Source organism: Trichosurus vulpecula, chromosome 2 (assembly GCF_011100635.1).
Source record: "Trichosurus vulpecula isolate mTriVul1 chromosome 2, mTriVul1.pri, whole genome shotgun sequence".
NCBI classification, from domain to species: Eukaryota; Metazoa; Chordata; class Mammalia; order Diprotodontia; family Phalangeridae; genus Trichosurus; species Trichosurus vulpecula.
The window spans coordinates 189,187,615-189,208,919 of record NC_050574.1 but is presented as its reverse complement, the minus strand read 5'-3'; positions in this window follow the sequence as shown (position 1 = coordinate 189,208,919).

The window sequence follows — 21,305 nt, the reverse complement described above, 5'->3', positions numbered from 1 at the left end:
TAAATCCAGGTACAAGATCTTTGAACAGGAAAAAAAAGTAAATTGTGATCTCCCTGAAATCATACAAGAAGAACATATGACAACTATCCATGTAGCAATATGTCCAAGAAACTTGGACCAATAATATTATCCTTAGAAAGAAAAAAGAAAATTTGATATGCCTGATGTTGAGGCTTTATTCTCTCTACAAGACCCTCTCTCTAATTAAGCTATTTAATACCAGTAAGCTCTTGCAGGGATTCTTAACCTAGAGTTTGTGACATTTTTTGCTTTTTATCTTGATGACTGTATTTCAATATAATTGGTTTCCTTTGAAATCTTATGCATTTTTATTTTGTGCTTTAAAGAACATGATTCTGAAAAGGGGACTCATAAAGTTTCTAGAGCCAGTTCAAATCCATGAGCCAACTGTTAGATTTTTCAGGGTGAATAACTATACCTCAGAAAATCAGCAAATGCTACTACCGGGACTTAATTTATTGTTTTATTGCCTTCTAGATTTATGAAAGTGATAGAGGAAAAAATAATGCAGATTAAGCTTTAAAGTGTTGCAAAAGTGTTAAAAGCCTACATTTGCCCTTCCCCCGCCTCAGAGCTGGTTGTTAAACTTTTACCGGTATATCCCTAGAAGGGGTCCAAAGGCTCCACCAGACTGCCAAAGGGGGCCATGACACAAAAAAGGTGAAGAACATGTGCTCTACAGCATTCTCCTTGAGGGTATGGAATGAATGATGGCTTTTAATAAAATTTCAACCATCCTACTAAATGGTGAAGCATCTAGAAAAACATAAGGACCTCCTGCCAAAACTCAGCATAATTGTCAGTTTTCTTGGAGTTTCACACTGGAAAATTGCACATCATCAATAGTAACTCTGTGACTCGCTTATTAATCTTTAATGGATTAGCTAAAATTGGAAAGGTAGATACAACCACAGGCTTACTTACAACCTCAGTTCTAGCAATGAGGAAAAAAATGTTAGCATGGAAATAAGTGGAATTACTCTAGGGCCAGGAACGCATGTCTTAATTCAGTCAGATTTACAAGTTATATGAGTGTCTAGGAGAAGAAGCCTTTCTTTCCCCCTTGAATGGAGCTACAGCACCATAAGATTTTTAAAAGTTTTATTTCAAACACAGAAGAAAAAAGCATGGAGAGCTACATCTCTTGGGAAGAGCCAAGCAGAAGGGTACAATGAGCCTGTCATTGACATCACCACAAAGAATTAAAAATAAACTAAAATAAATGGGATACATGGAACACTCAGCAAATGATAATTACTTCCTAAGTAGGTTCTTCAGTTATTAAATTTCACTATCAATTAACATTTTCACTTTGGAAGGGAAGGGTTCAGCTTGGCATGCAATTGTGTCTGGCTTTCCTTAATCGATCATTCTAAATGATGTTCCCAGCCCGTTAGCTCTGCCCTAGACACTGATAATATGACTCTGATTGCTAAGGATAAGGCTGACTGTAAAATCTAGAAAGACTAGTCTCTAGTTGTCCATCTCTGAAAAGGCCACTAAATTCAAAGGTCCATGCAAGGCACTTAGTCAGGAAATAAAATTCATTGGTGTAGGCTCCTAGAAAAAGTCTCAGGTGGATGAGGAGAAAGAGGAGGAGGAGGATGACAATATTTTTTGGACCAGATTGTGATTCATTGACATAGGGAATGCAGGGTGAGGAAACCTCTGTTATCAATATTCTGCCTGGAATTCTGAGAAGCAAGGTCATTTCTGCAGATCACACAGCCAGTATGTCCCTGAAGTGAGACTTGGAGCTAGGTCTGTCTGATGCTTAAGCTGGTTCTCTATCTGCTATACCAAGCTGTCTCTATCATGTTGACTATTGTGATTATGATACTAAGAGACAGCATGGCATTGTGGATAGAGGGCTGGCTTTGGAGTCAAGAAAACCCAGGTTCAAGCTCTGTCTCTGGCAAAAACTAGCTTCATTAAGCTGGGCAAGTCACTACTTATCTCACTCATCTAAGATAACAAATCAGCATTTTGACATGGGGAGTTTACACAAATGAAATCACAGATCCAGACAAAAAAATAACAAATAATTAAATATTTGCATAGATGTGTTTCATTTGTCTGGTGTAAATCGTCCCCTCAAAAGATTACTGGCCTGAATTGCTACCTAAGGTGACCTTTTTCAGCACCTATCCTAATAAAAAGGGTACTATGCATATGATTCCTGTCACTGCCTTTTTATTGAAAAACCAATGTATTTCAATCTAGAGGTTCCAGAATTATTTTCAAGAATCACAGGTTGTTCCCTTTTAAGAATTAAATTCTGTTCATACCCTTCTATGTAGGAGGTATGGTGTTAGGATCTGGAGATAAAAAATCAAAATCAAGGGGAGGAGTGCCTCCCCTCAAAGAGCTTCCATTCTAGTGATAGGTTACATGTACACAGTTGACTGAAAACATGGTAACTGAGGTGGGGAAGAAGAATAATTAGAGAGAGCAGGAGATGGGAAGTCTTAGCCTGAAAGAAGGTCAATATTCTAAGAGACAGAGGTAAAGCGGGATTATGTTCTAGGTATGTGGAACAGCCTGCACGTGCATGCACCTGCACACATGTACACACACACAATCTTCCTAGAATACTGCTTTCAGCATGTTGATTCCTCAAGCAAAAACCTTCGATGAGTAAAGTGACCTACAGAATAAAGCCTAAACGCCTTCATTCAAGGTTTTCCAAAATTTGGCCCCAACTTTATTTCCCACTACTTCCCAACATAAATCCTTGGCTCCCGCTAACTTCACCTACTAAGTGTCCTTCAATTATTCCCACCTCTGTATCTCTGTTTAAGGCCCTCTCTTCATCTAAAAGGCTTTCCATTATCCTTTTCAACAGAATATAAGTTCCTTAAGAGAGTGTTGTCTTATTTTAGTATACACAGCATCCAGCACTTTACCTTACATGGTACTGATCAAGAAATGCTGGTTGAATGGAATATTTCCGCTTATCTATATCTTATCTAGCATTCAAGGAAAGGCTCTGATGCAATCTCCTTCGTGAAGCCTTCATAAGGACCTCCCTCCCATATCAGCACTCCGATAGCCTTTATTGTCTATACCATTTATCAATGCTACCTTGCATTATTAATCATCTTTCTACATATGTGTCTTGTCTCATAGGCTAGACTGTAAGATCCTTGCGGGCAAGAAGAGACTAAGTTTTATGCTTCTTTATATGCCCTATCAGGTTGATGCAAACTCAGTAAACATTAATTGGTTGATGGGTAGTTGGTTGTTGTCCTTCATGCTCAAAAAGAACCAAAATGCCATCACTATGTTGGGTTCAAGGTACTGTGTTTTGGACTGCAGATGATCTGACCAATACAAGCTCAGAAGGTTCTACCACAATCAGGCACAAATAGTCCATATGCAGGGTAGTAGGTATTAATTCTAAGATTATGTGTAAGCACAAGCTAAGAAAATCATTTGTGCCTACTGCAAGGGTTGTCCAAATGGAATCTGGGAATTCCTGAGCTTCAGAATTAGGGCCAAAGGAGAACAACACAGGAAGCCAACCTGATGTCCATAGCCAGGCTGTTGATTAATCAACATTCCTCTACACTAGAGGCGTCAAACATTACCGCCCAGAGCCAAATTGTGCCCACAATGCTCCTGAGAGCAGCCTGAATCAGATTAAAACGTAATTAGGAAATACTAACAAGATAAATAAAAATAAAATAGAACACAGAGAATGTTAACATATGGTTTTCTAAGCCAATATGCATCCTGCAGGAATCCTTACATATAGTTTAAAGGTCCCTATCTCCATCTGAGTTTGACACCACAGCTCTACATCACTCAGTCCTTAAGAATATTTTATTAATTAAGATAATGCTACCTATAATCTCCAACTATTATATATTTTATTAACATGCTTCCCCTACAATGTCCTTCTAATAACCAAGGGAAATTAAATTAGAAAATTATGGAAACATACTTTAAAAATAGAACATTCTTTAGAAAACTTCTCATTAACATTTAAGGAACATGAGAAAAGAATACAATCATTATGAAACAAGACAAAAAAGAGATGAATATTACTTTTCCTAAAACATACTAAATTAAATCCAAATAGAATCTGTTAAGATGATGCATTTATATTAGAAAAGTGCTAATGGTTTGGAACATGGTATGACCTGATGTCACTCCAAAGCTGTTACTGTTTCTACTAGACTAAATGTCAGGCTGGTTCTTTTGGATGGCTACTCCTCACATAAACAAAGAAACTTTTCCTTAAAATGGAATTCCCTGCCTGGAAAGATAACTGATATGAAGGATGTTTTTTAAAAGCCTAATAACTATTTGCAAAGTTTGCTTTTATTGAATATAACCCAGAAATTCCCCAAGTATCAATATCTGTGAGCATGGTCCTCTACAATATTATACGCACATCAGGGAGAACCAAGAATTCTGAGGTCAGAAAAGGTCAGAGACAGCAAAGTGTAACAGATGGAGAGATGGAGTGATGCATTAGTTCCTCAAAAATGTTTAAGATCCTAGAGGAAAGGCTCCAGAACATTGGACAGATCCTATGCAAGATCCAAGGGAACACACAGACAAGAATTGCTCAAGTTGAAAGACCATGGCAAGGTACTGCGAAGGCAACACCACATCAATGAAGGCATGGACATGCTAAAGCATGAAGATATGTATGCTTATATACGTACAGAGAGACTCACGTGCAAACAAATATGACTTTTGAGTGTAGCAAGTTAGACAGCCGAATTATCTGTTGAAGGGTAAGGAAAGACAATCTGTATTGGTAGAGTACCCACACAAATTAAATCATAGATCCTTGAAATACTGTGAGTATGAATATGAATAAGCATTCCTAAAGAAAGGACTCATGCTGCTACATTGTAAGTTGTGAGTCATGTTTTTTATAATCTTTATTTAATTTTAGAATATAATGTTAATTACACATGAATTCATCCTGTTTCTCTTCTTTCATTATCTCATGAATAATGGAAAGCAACATAAACTCTTGAAATATGATGAACAATGGTTTATTTTTGAAGGAAAAACATAAACATCTCTTCAGCTTAGTTGTTTTCTCTCTATCCCTTTCTTTTTGGTTTTTAAAGGAAAACTCAAGGAAATGATTCACATCATGAATAATCAGAATGTGTACAAGGGCTACAAGGGCATCAGAATTCTTTCCACCATTTCCACTTCACAAAATCTAAGGACGAGATGTTTCTCCTACTTCGTCTGGCTTCATAGCTGCCAAGTTTCACACATTTGGGAGGGAGGAGTGGTAATAGACTGATTTTTGCTGCTCTTGTGGCAAATACTTCTCCATCCTTGGTTACCCTCCAATTTGTGTGCAAAAGGAAACAATAAAAAGCACATAGAAGTGCCCTGAGATGTCCATTTCACTAAGAATGAAAACTTTTGACACCAAAATATCCCTGAGATATACAATGATGGTTGAGGAGATAACCAGAAGAACTGCAACTGACATTTCAGGATGTAAGTGGGGACCTTTACCCACCTTCATCTACGTGACACTCAGTCTTCCCCAAAAGTAGACCCTAAGTCTAGATTTCTTTCCATGGTGCCAGCTAGCTGCCTCAAATGAAGGGTTTGGACTAGATCAATAAACCCAATTAACATTTATTAAGTTAATGTGCCATGCTGGGTGCTAGGGATACAAATATCAGAATGAAACAACTACTAATCTCAAAGAGCTTACATTTTAACAGGAGAGACAGCAATGGGAAATGGATTATATGTGTGTGTGTCTCTTGTATCTCTGTGTGTGTATATATATATATATACATATATATATGTGTGTATTTATGTGTATGTATATATGTATATTTGTGTATGTATGCATATCTCTGTGTGTATGTATGTGTATATATAAATCTGTGTGTGCATGTGTGTATATATGTGTATATGCATGTAATGTGTATGTATGTATATACATGTGTACATATATCTGTAAGTGTATGTGTGTATATCTTTGTGTATATAAGTGTGTGTATATATGTATATATGTGTGTATATGCATGTATATGTGTATGTGTACATATATCTGTAAGTATATGTGTATATATCTTTGTGTATATGTATGTGTATATATGTATGTGTGTATGTGTGTATACATATCTGTGTGCATGGATGTGTATATATAAATCTGTGTATGTGTGTATCTATGTGTTATATACATATATCTGTAAGTGTATGTGTAATATATACCTTCGTGTGTGAATTTATGTATATATCTGTGTATATCCACACATACATATGTATGTGTTTATACAGAAAGAATAAGTACAAATAAATATAAAATAAATACAAGGGACAGAAGGAGGGCACTAGCTGTTGGGGGCTGAGCAGGACAGGGGGAGGCTTCATACAAAAAGTTACATTTAAGTTGTGACCTGAGGGAAGAGAGGGAGTGCATTCCAGGTTGGAATGGCCAGCGCCAAAGCAGCAGAAATGGGAGTTGAAGTATTATGTGTGAAAACCAGAGAGGCCAGTGTGGTTGTAGCCCAGAGTGTGAGAAGGGGAGAAATATACAGTGAGCTTGAAAAGATAAATTGGGGCCAGCCTGTGGATGACTTCTAATATCTCTTCCATCTCTAAATGCATGAACCTATACGAAGTGTTATCCCTGTAATATTTTCTCTGGATGCTAGATAGACTTTAAATGGAAAGAAAAGGGCTATTGGTGATATAAAAATCCAGGTGTAGTTATTTCTCCAAGATATGAAAATTTCCATATACTTTCATTAACAAGTATCAACAAGACAGCTTCTAAATAAGAGATCTTGTTAAAAATCCATTTATAAAAGTGTCATATGATAATTGCATTAGTTACAGAATTTATAGCTATCTCTCACAAAATCGGTATCTTACAATTGAAGAACAATCATGTAGTAATGAAGGATTTAGTAGTACCTACTAAATGCCATCAAGGTAATTCTATTTCTATAGGATACTTCCATTGGCCTATAAATTATAATAATGGGTCACAGTCTCATTCTCAGTGTTAACAGAATGACTCTCATGCCCAGAATATGCTAACAAAGTTGTCTGAATCCATATTAACCAAGCCATTTTAAATCATATTTGACAGTATCATTAATTGCTAATTAATTAGCTGTTTGGAGCTGCTGCTATATTGTGCATATTTATAAGCTATGAGAAAATTTTCAATAATAGCTAGCATTTACACAGTGCTTTAGAGCCTGCAAGGCACTTTACATGGATTATCTCATTTGACCCTCAGAACAACTCTGAAGTAGGGGCTTCAACTATCACCATTTTACAGATGAGGAAACTGCAGCATTCAGAGGTTGTGACTTGTCCAGGGTCAAACAGCTAGTCGGGGTCTAAAGCAGGAGGTAAAACTCAGGTCTTCCTGACTCCAGGCCCAGTCCCCTAGCCACTGTGCCATCCAGCTTCCTCTTTTCAAAAATCAAATACCAAAAAGTATTAAGATCTTATATTAGCATTGTGGGCCCATATATGACGATGGGGCTATTAACCTATCATCATTAACATACCTTTTTTTAAAATATATTTTCCCCAATTACATGTTAAAGCAATTTTTAACATTTGTTTTTTTTTTTAAATTTTGAGTTCCAAATTCTATCCTTCCCTCCCTATCCTCCCCTTCATTCAGATGGTAGGCAATAAGATACAGGTTATACATGTGCAATCATGTAAAACATTTCCAAATTAGTCATTTTGTACAAGAAGATAAAAAAAGAAAAGTAATGAAAGTGAAAAATACCATGCTTCAGTCTGCATTCAAATTAGTATGCTTCATCATTAGTCCTTTGGGATTGTCTTGGATCATTGTATTTCTGAGAATAGCTAAGTCATTCACAGTTCTTCATCAAACAATGTTGCTGTTACTGTGTACAATGTTCTCCTGGTTCTGCTCACTTCACTTTGCATCAGTTCATGTAAGTCTTTTCAGGTTTTTCTGAAATCATCCCACTCATTTCTTATAGCACAATAATATTCCATCACAATCATATACTACACCTTTTTTAGCCACTCCTCAATTGATAGAGAGTCCTTTGATTTCCAGTTGTGAGAAATGAGTATTTCTCTCTTGTATGTAGTAACTAATTATTGAATCAGAACCAAGGTTTTTCCTCTTTTCTACTTCCTCATCCAGAAACCAACCAGTGTGGAAAATCTCTCTTAAAGATTTACCTAGACCAAGATCCAATCAGAAGTAAAACAAATTCTAAGTTTGGGTTAATGGGTGTATTCCTGCTCATTGTGTTTGCTCAGACAGGTCTGGGGAAGTAGTAATTCTCCCTTTTGTCAAGACAGGTGATGTGGAAATTGCTATCTCTTTGATCGAGATTTGGGTGACCCGAGGGGCGGAGCCAAGATGGCAGCTGGTAAGCAGGGAATAATGTGAGCTCCATACGGAGCCCCTCCAAAAACTTATAAAAAATGGCTCTGAACCAATTCTAGAACGGCAGAACCCACAAAACAGCAGAGGGAAGCAGGGCTCCAGCCCAGGACAGCCTGGATGGTCTCTGGGTGAGATCTATCCTACATGGAGCTGGGAGCTGGGAACGGAGTGGAGCAGAGCCCAGCCTGAGCGGCGTGCACCAACAAGACCAGCAACCGGGCAGAGCATGCCCTAGTGCCCTGATTCAGTGAGCTGCAGCAGTTACGAGACTTCTTAACCCACAAACACCAAAGACTGCTGAGAAGGTTAGTGGGAAAAGCTGTGGGAGTGGAAGGAGTTCGCGGTGCGGCTTCCAGCCCCGGGGGCAGCGGAGGTGGGGCAGCTACGGCTGTTGCTGCTTCCGGCTCCAGGCCCACCTGGTGGGAGGAATTAAGTGGCGGATCAGAGCAGGGGTGCATAGCCTGCCGAAGATCTAAGCCCAGTTCGGGTTGGGGGTTTTTGGGGAAAGAGCAGTGCTGGTGTGGCAGAGCTGGCACCTCCCCCCCAAACGTGGAACATAGAACTCTGTAGTCTACAAGCAGTCATACCCCACTGAAAAACTCAAGTTAGTTGGCTGGGAATATGGCCAGGAAGCAAAAACGCACCCAGATTCAGTCTCAGACTTTGCATTCTTTCTTTGCTGACAAAGAAGACCAAAACATACAGACAGAAGAAATTAGTAAAGTCAAAGAGCCTACAACAGAAACCTCCAAGAAAAACATGAACTGGTCCCAGGCCATGGAAGAGCTCAAAAAAGAGTTGGAAAAGCAAGTTAGAGAAGTAGAGGAAAAATTGGGAAGAGAAATGAGAAGGATGCGAGAAAACCATGAAAAACAAGTCAATGACTTGCTAAAGGAGATTTGGGTGACCCAAGTCACATATACCCCAAGACCCTCATTTTAATATAGCCCACATCCCACTGGATTAACCAATCAAAGTTGATTGGTACCCCTAAGGAACACTTACTCTCTAAAGGGCATATAAACTGTGAGCCCATTGCCATGAAGGGTCTTTGGTCTAAGAGAGACAGCCAAATGACCATCCTTTTATTAATAAATGCACTGGTCTTATTAATAAAATGATTAAATTACCCAGAAAGTATGTCTCTTACAATTTCTAATCATCCCACAATTTTTAGCTACCACAAAAAGAGCTGCTACAGATACTTTTGTACAATCAGGTCTTTTCCCCTTTTTTATGCCTTTATGATATAGACCTAGCAGTAGCAATGCTAGATCAAAAAGTATGCACAGTTTTATAGCCCTTTGGGCATAGTTCCAAATTGCTCTCCATAATGCATTAACACATCTTTTTAAACTTCTTTTGCTAGTAGCAGGGATTTTTAAAAAATAAGCTAACCATACAGACTCACAAAATTACAGGATATTACCCATGGAATGGGTCTTAGAGATTACTGAGTCCAATCTCCTCATTTTGTAGACAATTAACTAAACATTCTATTACTGGTGGCAGAGCCAAAACCAGAAGCCAGATCTCCTAATTCCCCATCTAATGTTTAATCTGTTTTATCATGCTGCCACCTAGTAACTCTTGAACTCAAAACCAGATTCCTATCTGCATACCATTTTCCTCCAACTCCTTCATGGCTAATGTTCATATAGAGGTATCTCAGCTCAAAATCTAATAATAATACAGATGAACAATTAACCAAGCAAGCATTTATTAAGTGCCTAGTATATGCCAAGTTAAGTCCTACAGATACAAAAACATAAATGAAAGTCTCTGACCTCAAAGACAGTATATTCTATTGGAAGAAAAAAATATACACATATGCGTGTGTATGTATGTATCATGTATGTATGTATGTATGTATAGTACGTATCTATAGGATTCAATAACTACAACTTTCATTGGCTTTGGGAACTCCTAGATTAAGGAAATTTCCTCTACCAGTACAGGTCAGGACAATCTCTAAAATTTATAGTCTAAAAGAGTTGCCAATAGCCCTGAAAGGTCCAGTGACTTGCCAAGGGTAACACAGCCAGTTAATTATCTGTGAGAGGCAGGACACGTATCATTTTTTCAGTTGTGTCTGACTCTTCATAACCCCATTTGGGGGTTTCCTGGCAAAGATACTGGTTTGTCATTTCCTTCTCCAGCTCATTTTACAGATTTAGAAACTGAGGCAGAGTTAAGTGACTTGCCCAGGGTCACACAGCCAGTAAATGTCTGACGTCAGATTTGAACTCAGGAAGACTCATCTTCCTGACTCCAGGCCTGGCACTCCATCCACTGCACCACAAAAAAATACAAGGTAAATTTATTTTATATTGTATGAATCTATGTATATAGTATACATCTCCAAAGCACATTTGCATAAACTTCATTTGATTCTTCAGACAAGCCCATGAGGAAAAAATAAGTCTTTCCCACCCACTGCAGACATGACAGTTGATTGCTCTGGTCCTCCACCACTATGATGACAGTTAACAAGAGCTCCTAAGTTCCCAGGTCAGAGGACTTGGTTTGTAAGCAGTGAAAGAACCACATGACAAGCTTCCTCAGAGATCAATGTGCAGAGCTCATTTATATAGCTGATGCAAAAGAAATCAAAACAAGTTTTACTTTCCACTCTAATCACCATCTTTGTGCTGTCTGTATTTGTTTAATCTCTTTAGATTAAATTCTGCATAATTCAAGTCTAACCAAACAATCACTGCTATTTCTACAGCACTAGATGAGGCAACAGGGATATATCCTTTCCCTCAAGAAGCTTACATTTTACTAGGAAGGCACTATTTGTATACAAACAGGTAAAAACAAAGCATATACAAAATGATTTCAAATAAAGAAATTTTAAGAGAGAAAGAATGCTAAAAATTGGGATAAGGAATAAGAGGAGGAAAGGATGGGTTTGGAAACTTCAGGATTGGACAATACCTGAATCTCAAAGAAAAATTTCCTCCTGACACTTCTTCTCAGTAGCTCAGCTAATTATTCCCCAACTCCAATTAGAGATCAGCCGCATTACACCAGCAATGAAGAAAGTCTGTGTTAACTTATGGAATGACAAAACAGCTGGGCTGAGGAAGGGGCGAGCTGGAGAAAACAGAGAACCTGCTTCAGAAGAAGCCTCTCTGACTTGTCACAGGATCTCAGAGTTGGAAGGGACCTCAGAATCCAGCCTATCTACAGGACATCCATCTACAACCATCAGAGTACAACCAACTACAACATCCGGACAAGCAGTCATCCAGCATTTGCTTGAAGCCCTTCCTTCGCTGGAGGAAGCACTGGCTATAACCCAAACCTGATTATACCAATTGTTAACAAATTTTTCCTTTATAGAAAAGAAAATTGCACGGACAGTCACTGCCAAGATGAATTTTCAACTTCTGGCATCCTAAGAGGTACCAAAGCTATAACTAACCGTCCTTTTCATGTCACATTTTCACTTTTGTTTGAATTTTCGTTGTGAATATGACATTAGCATAAAAATAAATGAACCTCAACTTATCATTTCCTTAGACCATCAGGAGCTGAACAATTGCATCTTTGTGTATTTGTACTTCCATAAAGTCTGAAATGAATTTGGCCACTCAGGAATTTTACTCTGTCCTGAGTCAATTCACAACTCTCAAACAAAGCACTTAAATAAGACTAACAGAAATTGTCTCAGAATAACAGAAATCATGAAACTAAAAGGATTCTATGCTTTCTGGTGTCTAAGCATAACCTGTGTGTTCTAAAACACAGTTTTAATTAGGCAAAATAAATTAATGTACTGCATATCATGGTAAAATAATCATGAGAAAAACACAACTGTGTTACTTTGCAACTGCTCTGCATATACTTCTATGTGTACGTCATTTGCCCCGATAGGATAAAAAAACTTCAAGGAGTGAGAGAGAACAGAACAGTTTCATTCTGTCTTCATATTATTCCGTGTCTAACACACAATAGCACTTAATAAATACTTATCAGTTGATTAATTGATAATAGGTATTTTTACTTAATAATATGCCCCCAAAACAAACTAAACAATTTTATCTAGGACAATATAAGCTCATCCTCTTTTCTGACCCAAACCATTGGAAGAATCAATATTTTTCTGGGATATCAGGTGATCCATCCCATAATTCAACTCCAACATTCCTCTCCGTTGCAAGAAGTTAAGTCTATACAAATCAATTCATCTGTTTATTTATGTGTTGTTCCTGTCCTTAAGGGCAAATCTCTCTGGAAATTTAACATAGATATTAAGCCAGAATGTCTAAACTATGACCTTACAGAAAGATACATGGATGTGCCTTAAAGTGATAAAAGAAAAACAAAATCTTGATTCATTTAGCCTAACATTGGAACGCGGAAAGCTTCACTAACACAGATGCAACTCATTTTTGTGGTATTTCACTCTACGCACTATTATTAATACAGGTTTTCTATTTAATCTCTCTCTCATCTGTGCCTTCCATTCTTTATCATTACCAATCTTGCAAGGGTTCTCACTGTGGGTATCTGGTACTTGCCTTATTACAATAATGACCTAATTAGTCTCCCTACCTCCAATTTTCACCTGCTCCACTACATAGACTGGTGCCAAATCATAATATCATAGGGTTGCAGACTCAGAGCTGGAAGGTGCCTTAGATGTTATTTTAAAGGTTTTTAAGGGGAAGGCAATTTTAAAATGCCACCAACACTAATTACATCTCTTGATACTCCCATTCAAAAGCCATGTTCAAGAGTCAGGCACTGGGCTTTCAGAAAGAGATTATCTGAATAGCAAGGTTCACAGAAGAGAAGAGGACCCTCCACAGAGGACAGATTTAGCCCTGCAGCTAAAGAACTAAAGCCATGCAATGAGGCTCCAGGAGCTCTGGATCTTGCCAGCCCTCCACAGTATTGCTAGGAGTTGTTCAGACACTGCAGGCCCGAGGTGAATGGGAAATAGCTGTTCGGCAGCTGCACAAAAGGTCTTCACCTTCCAGAGAAGTCTAATGAATGTAACAAAGAGACTGAGCGCTTCCGGTTTCTCTCTTGTTTTAAAGTCTCCTCTGAATCCTTTGCATCTTGAACATTCTCTATGCTGGGTGAAATAGGACCTCATTTGCAAAGCCTCTACAATACAGTGAATGGCTATAAAGGAGTGGAGACCTTGTTGGTACTTGGAAGAAACCCTAAATATAGGCCATACATAACCTTTTGTTTTAGAGATTTCTCTGGAGTTCTAATCTGGGATTGAATATAACAAGCCAATAAGAGAAGTTCACCTTGGGGGGGGGGAGGGTAGTTTGGTGCCTGAAATCAAACCTGGCTCAAAGTCCTTGGGGAAGGCCTTAGGCCATAAATGACAGTGACATTCTGTTTCTCACCTCTGTCCCCCAATAACAACCGTAAATAATTTCTAAAGTATTTATATGATATATTATTATATTGTCCAACTATATATAAATATGCAGCAAATGATATGATAGTTATGTTGTTATAGGATTAAATTATTATGCAATAACCATTGTACAGTAATAACTGTTGTGGCTGAGTCGTTTTTCAGTCACGTTGGACTCTTTGTGACCCCATTTGGGGTTTTCTTGGCAGAGATACTGAAGTAGTTTGCCATTTCCTTCTCCAGCTCATTTTGTAGATGAAGAAACTGAGGCAAATGGGGTTAAGTGACTTGCCCAAGGTCACAGAGATGGTAAATGTCTGAAACCAGATTTGAACTCAGGAAGGTAGTCTTCTTCAGTCCAGGCTGGGCACTCTAGTAACCTAGCTGCCCCATATATGGTTTAGTAGCCCCCATTTCTATTTCAGTTTGACACTGTTGCTCAACTCCTCTGTGTGTCTGTGTCTCTGTGTGTGTGTGTTTAACTCCTGGCTACCAGAGAGAACTCAGATACTAACCAAGCTCTAAGCTCACTGGCAGCACCTGCTTTAGCCACCTTCATGACCATTGGAACAAACTGTTCTCATCTGCCCATTCCACCAGGGGAAGTCTTCACGTGCTTAGGATGGACATCCCCCTAACTCACCAACGGGTTTGAGTCCTGTCAGTTCCACTCAACCTGCTATAGCCCGTTCTGAGACAGTTTTACTGGGATGTGGCTGCTGTACATGCTACAGCTCCTGGGAGCCAAAGGTGAGAGCTGGTGAAAGGTGGTGGGTGAGCAGTCCTGAGAAGGACTCGGCAAGCCCTCACACCAGAGATGCTAGTCCTCCCTGAACACTCCATACACCCCACCTGGCGCCTGGCAGATGATTAAAAAATATTTATCGAATTCAAGTGTTACCATAATTTGTATCATCCCTTTAAGTCATCCATTTACCCCAACATCAAAAGAAAAAAAGAGAAAAATAATTTAAAATGTTTTGCTCAAAGCCTTAAAAGAAACTGCCTCAAAATTTGTTGCTTTGCTCCTCAAATACCAACAATTAAAACCAAGGAATTAAAGAATCACAGACTTGATGGGACATTGGAGGAATAGTTCAAATTTAACCTAAGCCTTTACAATGTTCTTGTCAAGTCATGTAGCTTCTGCTTGAAGAAACCAAGGGACAGGAGACCCACTTTCTCATAAAGCTGCTCATTTTTGGACAATTCTATTTCTTCCTTATACTGGGCCCAGATCTACTTCACAGGAAGCTAAGTATAAATCTAATCCCTCTTTCCTTCTAAATTTTCTTCAGTCTTTTCTTCACCGGATTAAACACAGAATCACAGATAACATGAACCTCAGAGGTTTCCCTGATACCTTCAAACGTTTTCTCAAGTGACATTCAAATCCCCTCTCCACCCTGGATGCCAGCAGAATCCAACATTGAGATTGCACCCAAAGTCTCAGACTCTTCCTTTCCATCTCTAGAGCTCCACTATCAACAAACAAGAGTGGCTTTGTTAATATTCCCCTGGGCTGAAACATTAGAGCTCCCACTTATTACTGTACGTTCTGATGTCACCAGCCGAAAGCTAAAGCAGTCACAAAAGCCCTACAGACATGCAAGAATGGATGGATGGTTGGTCATAAGCTAGAACACATTAAACTAGTAACCAACTGCATGCTATTGGACTGCATTTTGGAGTAATGCTCGATTAGGCTAAACTGCGCGTGCAGTAATTCCCAAAATACCATACTTGGGCCAAAATTTGGGGTTTTTTTCACTAAAACTCTTTCTCCCCTTCTAAATAAGTCCCTGTGATCCCTTAATCCCTGCCACATGCAGCCAAGAATAAATTACATAAATGAAAAGTACTTTGAATTCCTTGGGGTGGGGTGGGGGGATTCTTATGGGATCTCAAAATGATGTTGTTGGTTACCCTTTCCTGGATTCTCTTCCAGGTATCTTTAGTGTTCTAATACAGGGATGCTTCAAGCCCAGGGCTGGCCCAGCAGCTCACACTACAGACCGGCTCTCTCTCCACTGAGGTGACAGATGTGTAGAACAATTAAATTATTTATAATTACTCTGCTGGGCAACCATGCTGCTGTTTGATAAACTCAGAAGTCTTTAAGACTGAGTGGGACCAGCTGAGTATAGAATCTGCATGCCAGAAACAACCCAAATGAAACAAAAATCATATCCTCTAGGTAGCTAATTTATTTATATGAAAAACCACAGAAACTCCACCAGGTCAATGCATTGAGAATATTTCTCTTTACTGAATGAAATCCCTCCATAAGTCATACTATGTAGTATATTTTGTACTTCATGAAATCGCTCTGCTTTATTCCCATTAATGTGGGAATTCCCATAATTGTGGTTGTCATTTTTCCACTGTGTCAACAAAACAAATTAATATCAAGCAACAACCCTTAAGACAACCATGGGAGATACCCTGAAGTCTCTTAATGGGGTGCTCAGAATTACTCCAAATTATAAGTTAAACAGGTATTTCACTTTTAAATGAACCCAGGATATTGTCGATGTAAGACTGGTATCTACTTATTATAATAATAAACAACAAAGGAACATAGCTATAGAGCTGCAGGACTTGCCCAAGGTCACACAGGTAATAAGCATCAAATGTGTGATTTGAACCCACATCTCTAACTATAGAGGCAGTGTTCTCTGCACTGCACCCTACTGTATGAGGTTCACATGGAATAAGCTATGGAAGGACAGAGAAGAAGAACAAGAGAGACACTGGACTGTACGTACTGTGGCAAGTCAAAACTAGGTTTTCTTTAGAAATTACAATATTGGCAATAGTCAGGAAATACAAATGTTTTTTTTTTTCTTTTTTAAAACCATATACAATCTCTCTCTCTCTCTCTCTCTCTCTCTCTCTCTCTCTCTCTCTCTCTCTCTCTCTCTCTCTCTCCCTCCCTCCCTCCCTCTCCCTCCACACACACACACACACACACACACACACACACACACACACACGATAGGGTTGGGCAGATCATTCAGTATGTTGGCCTTAATTTCTAACCATAACTTTTACCTAGAGGAGGGACAGAGTTAATTCTTTTACTTATCCATCTACAAATTCATGGGGAATTCAGAAACAATCTAAAATTTACCTGAAAAGTATATTCAATACAGTGAATTTTCACGAATCCATGGCTTCATCATCACCGTCCAAAGGAAGCAACCTAAATAAATATTTTTCTTTTACAATTTTAATCTCCCATAATAAGCATAAAGAATTTTGCTACTGCTATTTAAAAAAAAATAAAACTCCCTATCTCACCTAGGCTGGAAATGCGGTAGGTATTTACAGCCCAATCCCAGAACAAAAGGTTTGATCTCTTTTCCTCTTTTTGGGCAACCTGGTCACCACCACCACCACCACCACCACCACCAGTACCTCACCTGGGGGCTTACCATATTGATTCAAGATTTAATCCCAATGAGATTTTTTTAAAAGAGAATGATAGGAAGGACTTATTTATACAAAAGTATGTATAGCAGCTCTTTTCGTGGTAGCAAAGAACTGGAAATTGAAGAGATGCCCATCAATTGTGGAATGGCTGAACAAGTTGTAGTATATGATTATAATGGAATACTATTGTACTGTAAGAAATGATGAGCAGAATGATTTCAGAAAAACTGGACTTACATGAACTGATGCAAAGTGAAGTGAGCAGAACCAGGACGACGTTGCATATGGGAACAGCAATACTGTACAATGAAGAACTGTGAATGACTTAGCTATTCTCAGCAATGCAACGATCCAAGACAATTCCAAAGGACTCACATTGTTGTTCATCCTTCATTTTCTAAGAGAAAGGATGCATAATGAAAAATGCTATCTACTTCCAGACAAAAAACTGGAGTCTGAATGTAGATCAAAGCATACTTTATTTTTATAGGGTTTTTTGTCTGTGTTTTCTTTCACAATCTAATATGGAAATGTGTTTTGCATGATTGCACATGTATAACCTATACCAAACTGCATACCATCTCAGGCAGGAGGGAGGGGAAAGAGGGAGAGAATTAGAACTCAAAATTTTTCAAAAGAATGTTAAAAATTGTTTTTACATGCAATTGGAAAAATCAAATATTTTTTAAAAACTAAATGTAAACATTCAATTGGCTTAGCCTACTACAATTCAGAATTCCCTGGCTCAAGAGCCTCAAGAGGCATTCACTGGTCTCAGTATTTCCAGTAGGAGGGATCACAGATATATGCCACCACACCTAGAAAAAACGTATAATTTATTAAAGAAGCGTATGACAATTTAGAATTGCCAAGTTATTAAAACAGTTTAAGATGGGAAATATTTGGACCAAAAAAAACAAAAGACAGCAAAAACCAAACTCTAAAGCAGGTGTTCTTAACTTAGGGGTTCAAAAACTTGTGTTTTTGTCATCTATTTTATTTTCTCCATTTAAAAACATTATTCTGAGAAGGCGTCCAGACGCTTCCCCAGATTTCCGACAAAGCCCACCACCGAAAAATGTTTAAGAGCCCCTGCTCTAAAGAGTTCAGCAAAAAGAAAAAGAAAACACAACAAAACCAAAGTATGAAAATGACAATATATCAGTCAACTTGAACCATTTCCCAATGAGGTAGTTTCCCAATTCTCAGATGAAACTCTTTAAATAAAAAAAGTGCAAACAAATCACCTATTTATTTCAAGGAATATAATTTCTGATAAAAGTATATGAAAATTAAAACTTCTTTGTTTCTCATTTAAAACTGGGATTGTGAAATTGATAATTCTACATCGGAAGGTATAGGCTACCTAGTTTTCAGAAACCAAATTACACCAATTACATAAAGACCAGGAACAACAATGAAGCCTTCCTTCATTTATGAGTCAAAAAAATAGGGGCAGCTATGTGGCACAATAGATAGCACACCAGCCCTGAAGTCAGGAGAACCTGAGTTCAAATTCTGTCTCAGACAGTGAGTAGCTGTGTGACCCTGGCCAAGTCACTTAACCCCACTGCCTCCAAATAAAAGAGTCAAACAAACAGACAAAAAAGTAACAGCATTCTGCTTTTGGTCACACCACACATTCACTTGGACCCACATTTTGAGGTGGATTTGTGCTTGCCAGCTGTTTAGAAATCAAGGCTGTTTTCCAGCCAGATGAATTTCCTGGAACCACAAGAGGAGTAAGAAGGGAGGAGGGAAGGGAATACAGTAGAGGGTCAGCTATGGTTACATTAAAAGAGCTACGTTCAAATTTTGAATCTAAACAGGAGTCAACTGCACCAATCACCCCTGGCTCAGTGGCATATAATAGAAGCAAAATATACATGTCCCACACAGATGGAAAACCTCTCCATGCTTTTAGCATCAGAGCCATCTACCTGGAGAGGCAGTGAACTGTGCCCTTCATGAAAAATTAAAAACATCACCAATTGAAAGATAAGCGGTCTTTAAAGACCACTTTAAAGAGAAAGGGGTCCTTAAAAGAAAATGAAAATATTCAAAAACATCCTGTTAACCTGTGAAACAGGAAAGCCAGAAGACATTCATAAACCATAGCATCCTAAATAGAATTTTCCACCAGAGATGAGAAAGGATGGTTTGTTCTCAGATCTGTTTGCAAGAAAACATTCTAGTTCATTCAGCTAGGAAATCACCAGAGAGCAGTAATTACAAAGAACTGTGGCAGCTGAGCGTTTCAACCTCTTCCCCCACTCCAGGATATCCTTTCCCCACTAGAATGTCACCATGGGGAAAACATGATATCCTAGGAGCTCCAGACAGAATGGCTCTTTCCACACTGCTAGCATCATCTGGCTAATTCTAAATAAAATACCATAACTTACTTCGTTATAGAAGAGACATCACCCACCAAAAACTAACAGTCAGAACTGATTTACTGAACGCACATTACACCATGGTGGTTATATCTTCTTCTTCCAAACTTTAATCTGATAGCATACAGTAGATATGGGATACTAACATCATTTGCATAACTAAGCATATACTCTCATTATATATTTACAGTGGAATGATAACATCACACTTGGAAAGCTACAGGCTTTGAATGGCATAGCAGGTTGCTAACTTAATATTACAGATTTAATCCTTTCTGGGAATTACATGTTCATTTGACTCAGATGCACTGAACAGGAGCCCAGAGCAGAAGTTGCATGGGCAAGGACCATAACGACTCAAAAAGAAAAAGCTCAGCGCTCATGCTGCTGTCTAATGCTTTAGGATTTGCTTTACATGCAAGCCTGGGAACAAAAAAAATCCATGGAAGGAAGTATGAGAACAAGAGAATCACAACGATGCATAAAAACTACATGAGTATTTTGAGCATTGATCAGCATAGAGCTTGGGTTTCAGGATTACAGGCAACAAACTTGGTGACTTCTATTGTCTAATGAAACCTTCTAGCCCCACAATAGCCCATAGTGATGTCACCCTCTCCTGAACTCCCAGAGGAAGGAATCATCTGTATTGCTCAGAATCAAGGAATTTATGATTAGAAGCAACTTCAGAGTTCATCTGATCCAACCAATACCTGAACCCTCTAAAACACACCCAGAAGTTCCCAAAGTGAGCAATATCATCTCCTGGGGGGTGCTGGAACAATGGGGGGGGGAGGGGCAGCAGCGATCTCAGGTGCAATGGAGGGGGCAATGAATAAAATTAAGGGGGCAGAGGAAGCATAAGGAAAGAGAGGATAAGAAGATTTTGAAAAACCATTCATACATGTTTCATCTGCTGTGTAACAGAGTTAAAGTCATAGTGATTACATTATTTTCCAAAAAACACATAAAATGCAAGTTATAACCCATCAGTGGTCAAGTCTGCCAACAGGTCTTAACAAGAAAGTGTTGACAGGTGAGTGTGTTGTGCATTGTTGGGAAGTCCAGCATGCACTGGCAGGAAGACATGCATATAATGACTTGTTTACAATAACATAGTATATGGTCACATGATGATTACATCACCAAAATTTCAACGCAAGAAATCCCCCACAAATTTACAATAAATTATTAAACTTAAGATGTCCATTTTAAAAAATATATTTTATATTTTTTGAAATGATACAAATTTAAAAAAAAATTAAAGGGTTAAAGAAAGATTTCTTGGGGGGGGGGCACCGAGTAATTATTTTTTTGAAAAGGGAAAGGTAGGCCAAATAAGTTTGGGAACCTCTGAACACACCTAACAAATGATCACCCAGCCTTCACTTCAAGCCCAACAATGACAGAAAATCCACCATATTCCAAGGTAGTCCTTTTCACTTTTAGACAGCTCTAATTGCTGGGAAGCTTCCCAAGCCCCTTTCTCTTTGCCCCTCCCCCACTAATCAAACCTAAATTCCCCTCTTTGCAATTTACCCTTTACTCCTACTTCTAGCTTTTGAGGCCAAACAGAGCAAATTAATCCCTATATTCCAGGTGACTACCCTTCAAATGCAGTTATCTTAGCCCATCCTAAAACATCTCTTAGGTTCAACCTAGTTGC